The 12,364-nt window shown below is 41.9% G+C and overlaps 1 protein-coding gene across 5 annotated transcripts in view; it reads right to left on the bottom strand.

The window, feature by feature from the left end:
- Positions 1–12,364, bottom strand: part of LOC149120375 (uncharacterized) — a 114,930-nt gene that overhangs the window by 57,833 nt on the left and 44,733 nt on the right. The gene's annotated exons all lie outside the window — the stretch shown is intronic.

Below are 12,364 nucleotides of genomic sequence, written 5' to 3'. Positions count from 1 at the left end.
GAATGCTGCTGGGTAGATGCCCTGGGCATCTCTGTCCCATAAGCTTAAATGCAGCAAATCCGGCCGGCGCCGCGGCTCACTAGGCTAATCCTCCGCCTTGCGGCGCCAGCACACCGGGTTCTAGTCCCGGTTGGGGCACCGGATTCTGTCCCGGTTGCCCCTCTTCCAGGCCAGCTCTCTGCTGTGGCCAGGGAGTGCAGTGGAGGATGGCCCAGGTGCTTGGGCCCTGCACCCTATGGGAGACCAGGAAAAGCACCTGGCTCCTGGCTCCTGCCATCGGATCAGCGCGGTGCGCCGGCCGCGGCGGCCATTGGAGGGTGAACCAACGGCAAAAGGAAGACCTTTCTCTCTGTCTCTCTCTCTCACTGTCCACTCTGCCTGTCAAAAAAAAAAATGCAGCAAATCCCTCCTGCACTCTCCAAGCCTACCATACCGCTGCAGCCTATAACACCTCTCTCTCTCTCCCTCTCTCTCTTGCTCACCTGTTCTCACAATGTTTCTCTCTCTGTAATTCTTGCAAAAATGCAATAAAGCTTTTTTTTAAAAAAAACACATTATCATCTCATTAGATACAGAAAAATAACCTGAAAAGATTCAATCCCATTCATTATTAAGAAAAAAAAAACCGCCACAAAGTAGGTATAAAAGGAATAGGTATCAAAATCATAAAGGCTATGTATGACAATTCGAAGCCAATGGCATGCTGGATGGGCAAAAAGTGAAAGCATTTTTGTCAAACATGTAACACAAGGATGTCCCCTTTTACCACTCTGACAGAATGCAGTACTGTAAATTTTCACAAGAGAAAGAAAGGAGTAGAAAGAAAGAAATAGCACCTAGATTATAAAAGAGAAATTGAAATTCTAAATGCTTGCAGGTGACATGCTATGGTACGAGAAAAAATGAAAACAATCCACCAAACACGCTGCTAGAACTGGTGAAACAATTAAGTGAAGTCACAGGTTACAAATAAGCATACTGTGTAAGCAGCAGTGTTTATTCCTTAATGATGAACTCACTGACACAGCAATCAAAAAAATCCCAAAGATAATAACAACAGAAATCAAATGTTTAGGACTAAATGTAACCAAAGAAGCCAAAGAGCTCTATCATGAAAATCGCCATACACTGATGAAAGAAATCACCAAGGACACAAAAAATGGAAAGATATCCCTTTTGGTGGATTTGAAGAATCAGTATAATTAAAATCTCTAACCCACCTAAAGCTACCTAAAGATTCAATTAAATTTGTATCCAAACGCCGATGACATTCTTTACAGAATTACATAAAACAAACTGAAAATTCATACAAAATCACACAAGATCCAGAATAGATAAGGTGTTCCTGAGAAAAAAGACAAAACAAAATTAGCCTAGATGCCTCACAACACCTGATTCAAAGTATTCTACAAATCTACACTAAACCAAATATCAAAGCACTTGCAGAAAAAGTGACACACAGACCAATGGAAGAAAACAAGGTGAGCTCCAACATTAATCCAAATATGTACAACACCAGATTTTTAGGATTCAGACCTATCCATTGGAGTAAGGAAAAACTCTTCAACAAATGCTGTTGGCAAAAATGAATGTATCTGTGTAGAACATCGAAATTAGATTCATAACTCCCATAAAATAGGAAAATCAACTCAAAACGGATCACAGACCTAAATCTATAACCCGAGACTATGAAGCTTTTTGAAGGTAATACAAAGAAAAGCTCGAAGGCACTGGAATAGGCAATGGCCCTTGCAAAAGACCCTCAAAGACCAGCAGAAAAATCAAAACTAAACAAATGGGATTAAATGAAATTAAAAGCTTTGCACAGCAAAGGAAGTCATCACAGATGGAAGAGACATACAACAGAATGAGCAGAAGATATCTGTCAGCTACCTATCTGACAAAGGATTAATATCAAGAATACATCTGCAACTTAGAAAAAAATAGCAGCAAGAAAAACACAACCAATCCAGATATGAAATGGCCAAAGGAACTCAACAGAAAGTTCCCCATAGATATACAGATGGCCAACAAATACAGGAAGAAATGCTCAACATCATAACCTATGAGGGAAATGCAAATCCAAACCACAATGGGATATCAGCTCACACGTACAGACTGGCTAAAACCCAAAGATCAGAGAGTCACAATGATGAGGAAGATGTGGGACAAGAAGAACACTTACACACTGGTGGTGGAAATGAAAATTGGTGCAGCTGCTGTGGAAAATGGTATGGAGATTTTTAAGAAACCAGAAATAGACTTGCCATATGATGGAGCAACCCATCAATTGGCTATAACCCAAAACACATGAACATATTGTATCAGAGAGATACGTACACCACAATATTTATGCTTCACGGCAGCGAAAAAAAGAAATTTTCATCAGATGAATGCGTAAGCATAATACTCTACATACACACACACACACACACGCGCGTGCGCACTCTCACACAGTGAAACAACCTTACAAATCCCTCTTTCCACAAACTTTTTCAAAAACCCTCATGACGCTCTCTGCAATACCTTAAATAACTAGAACAAATGTGGGTACATCACAGACACTCCTTTGAAAGCAAAAAAAAAAAGAAAAAAAAACACATTTACCAAGAAAAAGTCCTCTGCTATAATTCTGACTTCTATAAGCTGACTACAAGCCACAAACTTCATTCCCAGGCGAAATCAGGTTCTCCATGTACCCAAGCCCCCTATTAACCCTTATTTTATTTCAGATAAGATCCTCTCCAACTCTTGGTACTCTGTAGACTTTGGTCGAATTTCATGATTAAATCAGCACACATTCCCAGGTCCCTCCTGCAAGTTCCCTCGGCCTGCCTCCTGATACCCTTTCCCTCACTTTTCCTAAGGTTGCTCCCCAGGCCCTGTCCCGGGTCTAACACTCTGATGCTCAACTAGTTCTTTTTTTCCTTTTCTTTTCTTTTTTTTGACAGGCAGAGTGGACAGTGAGAGAGAGAGACAGAGAGAAATGTCTTCCTTTTGCCGTTGGTTAACCCTCCAATGACCACCGTGGCTGGCGTGCTGTGGCCGGCGCACCGCGCTCATCCGAGGCAGGAGCCAGGTGCTACTCCTGGTCTCCCATACAGGTGCAGGGCCCAAGCACTTGGGCCATCCTCCACTGCACTCCCAGGCCCCAGCAGAGAGCTGGCCTGGAAGAGGGGTAACCGGGACAGAATCCGGCACCCCTACCGGGACTAGAACCCGGTGTGCTGCTGCCGCAAGGCAGAGGATTAGCCTAGTGAGCCGCAGCACCAGCCAAAAAAGTTACAAAACATTAAAGAAATGGAAGAAGACACACAAAAATGGAAAAATCGTTCATACTGATTCACTGGCAAAATTAACATAATGCAAATATCCATTCTACCATAAGCAATTTACAGACAAAATGGGATCCTAAGCAAAGGTGTAATAGCATTTTGCCCAGATGGAGAGAAAACAATGCTAAAATTCATATGAAAACACAGAACATCTGAATAGAGAAAGCAACCTTACACAACATTGACAAAACTTGAAGCATCGCAATAACAGATTGCAAGACACAGAACAGGACAGTTACAATCAAAACAGCTTGGTATAGTAAAAAAACTGACATACAGAACAAAGGAACAGAAAAGAAACATCTGAAATAACACACACATATCTACAACTAATCTATCTGTCAAGAAGGAGCCGAAGATCAATCCCAGGTGCAAGGGACAGTTTCTTCAAAAAATGGTCCTGAGAAAACTGCACAGATAAGCAGAACTCTGAAAGAAGACCCATACCTTACACCTATACAAAAAGCAACTAAATGACTGGCGCTGTGGCTCAATAGGCTAATCGTCTACCTGCGGCACAGCACACCGGTTTCTAATCCCGGTCGGGGCACCGGATTCTGTCCCGGTTGCCCCTCTTCCAGGCCAGCTCTTTGCTGTGGCCCAGGAGTGCAGTGGAGGATGTCCCGGATCCTTGGGCCCTGCACTCACATGGGAGACCAGGAGAAGCACCTGGCTCCTGGCTCCTGGTTTCAGATCAGTGTGGTGCGCTGGCCACAATGCGCCGACTGCAGTGGCCATTGGAGGGTGAACCAACGGAAAAGGAAGACCTTTCTATCTCTCTCTCTCATTGTCCACTCTGTCAAAAAAAAAAAAAAAGCAACTAAAAACACTTCAAGGAACGAAATCTAAAACTCAGTATCATCAAATTACTAGAGAACACTAGTCTACTCTGGGTTAATTTCACATCCGTGTCCTCTGGGAGGCAGGAGGGGAGGCAGGCATCTGCTTCTCGGTTTCCTCATGGCTGAGCCACCGCCCACCCCCACTGCCTCTGAACCTGCAGATTTCGGGGGAGAATGCCACTGGGAAGCCCCGGTTCCCAAATCCTTTGAGGCAGGCCCTGGGCATCTCTCTGTCTGTAAGCTTAAACGCAGCAAATCCCTCATGCACTCTCCAAGCCTACCGTAACACTACCGCCAATGCCACTGCCAGCTGGCCTCAACCTCGACACCACTCCCACAGACATCGCCTACTTCTCCCCGAGGCCTACTATGCAAGCACCATCCAACTAACACCTGCCCCTTCCTCCAAGAATACACAGTGTCAGCGGAAGAGGCCACACTACCTTGAAGAACCACGGGCTGCAGCCTGAGCCCCAGCCTGACATGCCTTTCCTGTACTCACCATGATCAGGAGCACTCCAAGGGCATTGTTGCTCCCAATCCAGCCCACCAGAAGCTCAGGGCAGTGTGGAGCTCTCTACACCTCCCGTGCTAACACCCAGCCACTCCCACATGGTGCACAGCTCTGCCAAACTGCCCATGGTCACGGCTACTGAATGACAGATACCCACCCAGCATCCTGGCCTGGTCAGTTCCGGGGCTGCTGCGTGGAGTCAGACAACCAAGTGTGCAATGTGTTGTGCCACAGACAGGGAGGGAGGGTTGGGACTATCACCGTGTATCTAAATTGCATTTATGAAATGCATGGAATTTGGATCTCTTAACTGAAAAACAGTATCTTACAAGAACACCTGAACTGTCTTCTCTTGGTCGTTTCCTAGCCCTTTCATTATGTCACAATTATAGATGACGCAGTCACTCATCACTGTGTCCTGGGGAACAGGCTGCCCTGTTTGAAGTCCTAACTCAGAACTTTTCATCTCACACTAGCAGAATACACATTCTTCTCATCAGTCCCTGGAACATTCACTAGGACACAACATATGATAGGCCAGAAGCAAGCCTAGTAAACTCAATGACTGAAATCATTTCACCCATCTTCTATGACCAAAATGCAAGGAAACGGGAAATCAACAACTCAAGAAACTCCAGAACATATGCAAACACATGGAGACCGAGCAACATGCTCCTGAATGAATGGTGGGTCGTAGGAGAAATCAAAATGGAAATCAAGAAATTTCTGGAAATGACTGAAGATAACAGTACAACATAACAAAATGTATGGGACACAGCAAATGCAATGTTAAGAGGGAACAAAAATCAGTATATTTAGGAATAAATTTAATCAAATAAGTGAAAGAGCTCTACAATAAAAATTATCAAACACTGACCAAAGAATAATCAAGGACACACAAAAAAAAGGAAAGATATTCCTTACTTGTGGATTGGCAGAATGTGTATCATTAAAATATCTATTTCATGGAAAGAAATCTACAGAATACCAATGACATTCTTTACAGAATTAGAAAAAACACCCTCAATTCATACAGAACCACAGAAGATCCAGAACCGCTAAGGTGATCCTGATGAAATAAAAATCAAGCTGGAGACATCACAATACCTGACTTCACAGCGTACTAAAAAAGTGTACTAATTAAAACACCATGTGCCTGGCAATAAAAAAACTGAGACATACCAATGGAGCGAAACAGAGAATCCCTAAGTTAATCTAAATACTTATGGCCACCTGATTTTTGACAAAAGGGTTCAGACCTTTCATTGGTGTAAGGATAATCTCTTCAACAAACGGTGCTGGCAAAGCTCGATGTATTCGTGTAGAAGAATGGAATTAGATGCATATCTCTCATCATTTATAAAAAATCAACTGAGATGGGGCAGCCGTGCACTTCTCAGAAGACTGTTCTTACAAGTATGGTCAAAAACAGTGAGGCCAGATACCAGTGTTGTGGTGTAGCGGGTAGGGCCACCAGCAGCGCTGGAATCCATTGTGGGGAACAGTGCCTGCCCTGGCTGCTCCACTTCTGATCCAGCACCCTTTTAGAGGCCTGAGGAATGGCTGTTGAGGGTGGGTCGATTGTTTGGGCCTCTGTCACCCTTGTGGGGAGACAACGTGGGGCCCCCGGCTCCTGGCTTCTTATAGCCAGTGGATGAAACATCTCTGTCTCTCCCTCCCTCTCTGATACTCTGACTTTCAAATAAACAAATAAATCCCCCAAACAAACCAAAAAATCTGTAGTGGTTTCTCATTAAGGGCTTGAAGTCTTGTGGGGGTAAGTTCATCAGGCTAACTAGAGGAGAGAGGAAAAAAAAGGGGGGACCAGTATGGACACAAGTCTCTCTCTCTCCGCTCACCTCTAAAAAGCAAGCAAGACAAAGAGCAGGCGTCATTTTGGACATACTTAAAGCAGTGCCCGCCATCAGCCAACCAGAAAACCCTGACTCTGGGGGGGGTGAAATAACAGAAGGTTAGGACCTAGTGAATGCATGGAGCTAATGAACTGAGATTGTGAAAAAAGAGATGGTGGGTGAGAGAACTCAGAGTTTATGTGAGTACTCGCCAGAGACGCTACAATTTGGTAACCTTGGCAACCTGGTGGGAGACTGCAAGGGAATTTGAGCCCACAGTCGGGGTACCACAGAGTCTTGGTGTCATCCTTGGGAAAGAGCAGATGAATGTTGAACCCACAGGAGCCAGAGATCAGAAGCTGACTGCCTAATATTCCGCTCAGCTGTGCGGAAATTCTTCCCTTCTGAATCAAAAAAAAAAAAAAAGAGAGAGAGAGAGAGAGAGAGAGATTTACCATGCCTAACCTGGGTGTGTCACCTTTGGCAGACCCTTAACCCTGAAGAACCAAACAGAGCACTCTGGCCACACCCATCTCAAGCCTCTAAGGCTCCATCAAAAGCAGACAGTCCACTTAATACAGTCATAGTATATAACAAGAAAAAACACCACAGCGAGGGAAGAAGAATCCAAAGAATATCTCCACAATGCCAAGCAACAAATGCAGAAACCGAGGAAACAAGAACAAGGAAGACATTATGACACCCCCAAATGAACAAGACACCCCAAGCCAAGATTATGAAGATGATGAGATAGAAGAAATGCAGGATACGGATTTCAAAAAAATTTATGATAAAAACATTTAGAATTTTTCAAAAACAAATTCTTGAACTGCAGAAATCCTTTCTGGACAGGATAGAAAATCTCTCTCATGAAAATGAAATCTTAAGGAGGAATCAAAATGAAATGCAGAAATTAGTGGAAAAGGAAAGTGTGATAGTGAAGAGAAATCTAATCTCCAATTAGACTCACAGCACCTACAGGCTAGGAGGGAATGGTGAGACATTGCCCAGATATTAAGAGAGAAAAACTGCCAGCCCAGAATATTATATCCTGCAAAGCTCTCATTTGTGGATCAAGGTGAAGTAAAGACCTTTCAGAGCAAACAGAAATTGAAAGAATATGTCGCCACTCATCTAGCACTGCAAAACATGTTTAAAGATGTGTTAAACACAAAGATATAAACACGGGCATCAATATGAAATAAGGTAAAGTAAGGAAACCTCACAGCAAAAGATCAGAGGAAGTTCAAAGCACATATTAGAAAATATCTTTGAGAAAATGGCAGGGCAAAGTTACTACTAATCAATAGTCACATTGAACGTTAATGGCCTCAACTCTAGGGTTAAAAGACACAGATTGGCTGAATGGGTTAAGGAACAAAACCCATCTATTTGCTGCTTACAAGAAACACATCTTTCCAACAAAGATCCATACAGACTGAAAGTGAAAGGCTGGAAAAAGATATACCATGCCAACAGAGATGAAAAAGAGTGGGTGTAGCCATCCTAATATCAGACAACATAAACTTTACCACAAAAACTGTTAAGAGAGACAAAGATGGACACTATATAATGATTAAGGGATCAATTCAACAGGAAGATATAACGATTATCAATGTATATGCACCTAACTACAGGGCACTGGTTTATTTAAAAGATATGTTAAGGGACTTAAGGGGAGAGTTAGATTCCAATACAATAGTACTGGGGGACTTCAATACTCCATCTCAGAAATAGACAGATCAACAGGACAGAAGATCAACAAGGAAACAGTAGATTTAAACAACACTATAGCCCAAACAGATCTAACAGATATATACAGAACTTTTCATTCTACATTTAAATAATTTACATTCTTCTCAGCAGTACATAGAACCTTCTCTAGGATTGACCACATACTAGGCCATAAAGCAAGTCTTAGCAAATTCAAAAGAACTAGAATCATACCATGCAGCTTCTCAGACTATAGGGGAATGAAGTTGGAAATTAGCAACTCAGGAATCCCTAGAGCATACACAAACACATGGAGATTGAACAACATGCTCCTGAATGAACAATGGGTCACAGAAGAAATCAAAAGAGAAATCAAAAACTTTCTGGAAGTAAATAAGATAAGAGCACAACATACCAAAACTTATGGGACACAGCAAAAGCAGTGTTAAGAAGCAAGTTTATAGCAATAGGTGCCTACATCAAGAAATTGGAAAGGCACCAAATAAATGAGCTTTCAATGTATCTAAAGGACATAGAAAAACTGCAGCAAACCAGACCCAAATCTAGTAGGAGAAGAGAAATAATTAAAATCAGAGAAGAAATCAATAGGATTGAATCCAAAACAACATTACAAAAAAAATCAGCCAAATGAGGAGCTGGTTGTTTTTTTTTTATTATTATTACTCAGCATCTTTATTCTTAAGGCAATGATTTCCAATAATTAAAAATTGTGAAGACAGTACAAATGCCTATAGGTAGATCACTTGGTTTGGGGGCATAGTAAGACTCCACATGACTTAACTCTCCTTCAGGAGCTAGATTTTATTTTTAACTTTTATTTAATGAATGTAAATTTCAAAGTACGGCTTATGGATTACAATGGCTTCCCCCCCATAACGTCCCTCCCACCCGCAACCCTCCCCTTTCCCATTCCCTCTCCCATTCCACTCACATGAGGATTCATTTTCAATTCTCTTTATATACAGAAGATCAGTTTAGCATACATTAAGTAAAGATTTCAACAGTTTGCTCCCACACAGAAACATAAAGTGAAAAATAATAGATGATTTTTTAAATGATGATGAAATCAGATCAGACCTATTGTCATGTTTAATCCCAGTGAGAGTCAAGTTGGGAATTGCTAATTTCTTCAACAGAAGATCAGTTTAGTATGCATTAAGTAAAGATTTCAACAGTTTGCACCCCCATAGAAACACAAAGTGAAATATACTGTTTGAGTACTCGTTATAGCATTAAGTCTCAATGTACAGCACATTAAGGACAGAGATCCTACATGAGGAGTAAGTGCACAGTGACTCCTGTTGTTGACTTTACAAATTGACACTCCTGTTTATGGCATCAGTAATCTCCCTATTCTCCAGTCATGAGTTTCCAAGGCTATGGAAGCCCCTTGAGTTTTCCGACTCTTATCTTGTTTAGACAAGGTCCTAGTCAAAGTGGAGGTTCTCTCCTCCCTTCAGAGAAAGGTACCTCCTGCTTTGAAGACCTGTTCTTTCCACTGGGATCTCACTCACAGAGATCTTTCATTTAGGTTTGTTTGTTTTGTTTTGTTTTGTTTTTTGTTTTTTTGCCATTGTGTCTTGGCTTTCCATGCCTGAAATACTCTCATGGGCTTTTCAGCCAGATCGGAATGCCTTTAGGGCTAATTCTGAGGCCAGAGTGCTGTTTAGGACATCCGCCATTCTATGAGTCTGCTGAGGATCTCGCTTCCCATGTTGGATCACTCTCCCCTTTATTTATTCTATCGGTTAGTATTAGCAGGTACTAGACGTGTTTATGTGCTCCCTTTGACTCTTAGTCCTTTCATTATGACAATTGTGAACTGAAATTGATCACTTGGACTAGTGAGATGGCACTGGTACATGCCACCTTGAGGGGATTAAATTGGAGTCCCCTGGTATGTTTCTAACTCTACCATTTGGGGCAAGTCAGCTTGAGCATGTCCCAAATTGTACATCTCTTCCCTCTCTTATCCCCACTCTTATGTTTAACAGGCATCACATTTCAGTTAAATTTCAACACTTAAGAATAACTGTGTATTAATTACAGAATAAAACCAGTCACATTAAGTAGAACAGACCAAAAAAAAAAGAACTACTAAGAGGGATAATGAATTAAGTACTTCATTAACAGTCAGGGCTATGCTGATCAGGTCACCGTTTCTCATAGTGTCCATTTCACTTCAACAGGTTTCGTTTTTGGTGTTCAGTCAGTTGTCACCGATCAGGGAGAACATATGGTATTTGTCCCTTTGGGACTGGCTTATTTCACTCAGCATGATGTGTTCTAGATTCCTCCATTTTGTTGCAAATGACTGGATTTCATTGTTTCTTACTGCGGTATAGTATTCTAAAGAGTACATACCCCTTAATTTCTTTATCCAGTCTACCGTTGATGGGCATTTAGGTTGGTTCCAGGTCTTGGCTATTGTGAATTGTGCTGCAATAAACATTAGGGTGCAGACTGCTTTTTTGTTTGCCAATTTAAATTCCTTTGGGTAAATCCCAAGGAGTGGGATGGCTGGGTCGAACGGTAGGGTTATATTCAGGTTTCTGAGGAATCTCCAGACTGATTTCCATAGTGGCTTGTCCAGTTTGCATTCCCACCAACAGTGGGTTAGTGTCCCTTTTTCCCCACATCCTCGCCAGCATCTGTTGTTGGTAGATTTCTGTATGTGAGCCATTCTAACCGGGGTGAGGTGAAACCTCATTGTGCTTTTGATTTGCATTTCCCTGATTGCTAGTGACCTTGAACATTTTTTCATGTGCCTGTTGGCCATTTGGATTTCCTCTTTTGAAAAATGTCTATTGAGGTCCTTGGCCCATCTCTTAAATGGGTTGTTGGTTTTGTTTTTGTGGAGTTTCTTGATCTCTTTGTAGATTCTGGTTATTAACCCTTTATCTGTTGCATAGTTTGCAAATATTTTTTCCCATTCTGTTGGTTGTCTCTTCCGTCTCCTGACTGTTTCTTTTGCAGTACAGAAACTTCTCAATTTGATGCAATCCCAATAGTTGATTTTGGCTTTGACTGCCTGTGCTTCCCGGGTCTTTTCCAGAAATTCTTTGCCTGTGCCAATATCTTGAAGGGTTTCTCCAATGTTCTCTAATAACTTGATGGTGTCAGGTCGTAGATTTAGGTCTTTAATCCACGTTGAGTGGATTTTTGTGTAAGGTGTAAGGTAGGGGTCTTGCCCATGGATGGGAAGCATCAATATCATCAAAACGTCCATTCTCCCAAAAGTAATTTATAGATTCAATGCAATACCAATCAAGATACCGAAGACCTTCTTCTCAGATCTGCAAAAAATCGTGCTGAAATTCATATGAAGACTCAGGAGACCTTGAATAGCTAAAGCAATCTTGTACAACAAAAACAAAGTCGGAAGCAACACAATACCAGATTTCAGGACATACTACAGGGCAGTTGTTATCAAAACAGCATGGTGCTGGTACAGAAACAGATGGATAGACCAATGGAACAGAATTGAAACACCAGAAATCAACCCAACCATCTACAGCCAACTTATATTTGATCAAGGGTCTAAAACCAATTCCTGGAGCAAGGACAGTCTATTCAATAAATGGTGCTGGGAAAACTGGATCTCCACATGCAGAAGCATGAAGCAAGACCCCTACCTTACACCTTACACAAAAATCCACTCAACGTGGATTAAAGACCTAAATCTACGACCTGACACCATCAAGTTACTAGAGAACATTGGAGAAACCCTTCAAGATATTGGCACAGGCAAAGACTTTCTGGAAAAGACCCGGGAGGCACAGGCAGTCAAAGCCAAAATCAACTATTGGGATTGCATCAAATTGAGAAGTATCTGTACTGCAAAAGAAACAGTAAGGAAAGTGAAGAGGCAATGGACGGAATGGGAAAATATTTGCAAACTATTCAACAGATAAAGGGTTGATAACCAGAATCTACAAAGAAATCAAGAAACTCCACAACATCAAAACAAACAACCCACTTAAGAGATGGGCCAAGGACCTCAATAGACATTTTTCAAAAGAGGAAATCCAAATGGCCAACAGGCACATGAAAAAATGTTCAAGATCACAAGCAGTTTCACCTCAC

Source organism: Oryctolagus cuniculus, chromosome 19 (assembly GCF_051225735.1).
Source record: "Oryctolagus cuniculus isolate XC-2025 breed Fujian yellow rabbit chromosome 19, ASM5122573v1, whole genome shotgun sequence".
Taxonomy (NCBI): domain Eukaryota; kingdom Metazoa; phylum Chordata; class Mammalia; order Lagomorpha; family Leporidae; genus Oryctolagus; species Oryctolagus cuniculus.
The sequence above is the reverse complement of the archived record's forward strand: the minus strand, read 5'-3'. Positions and strand labels throughout refer to the sequence as shown.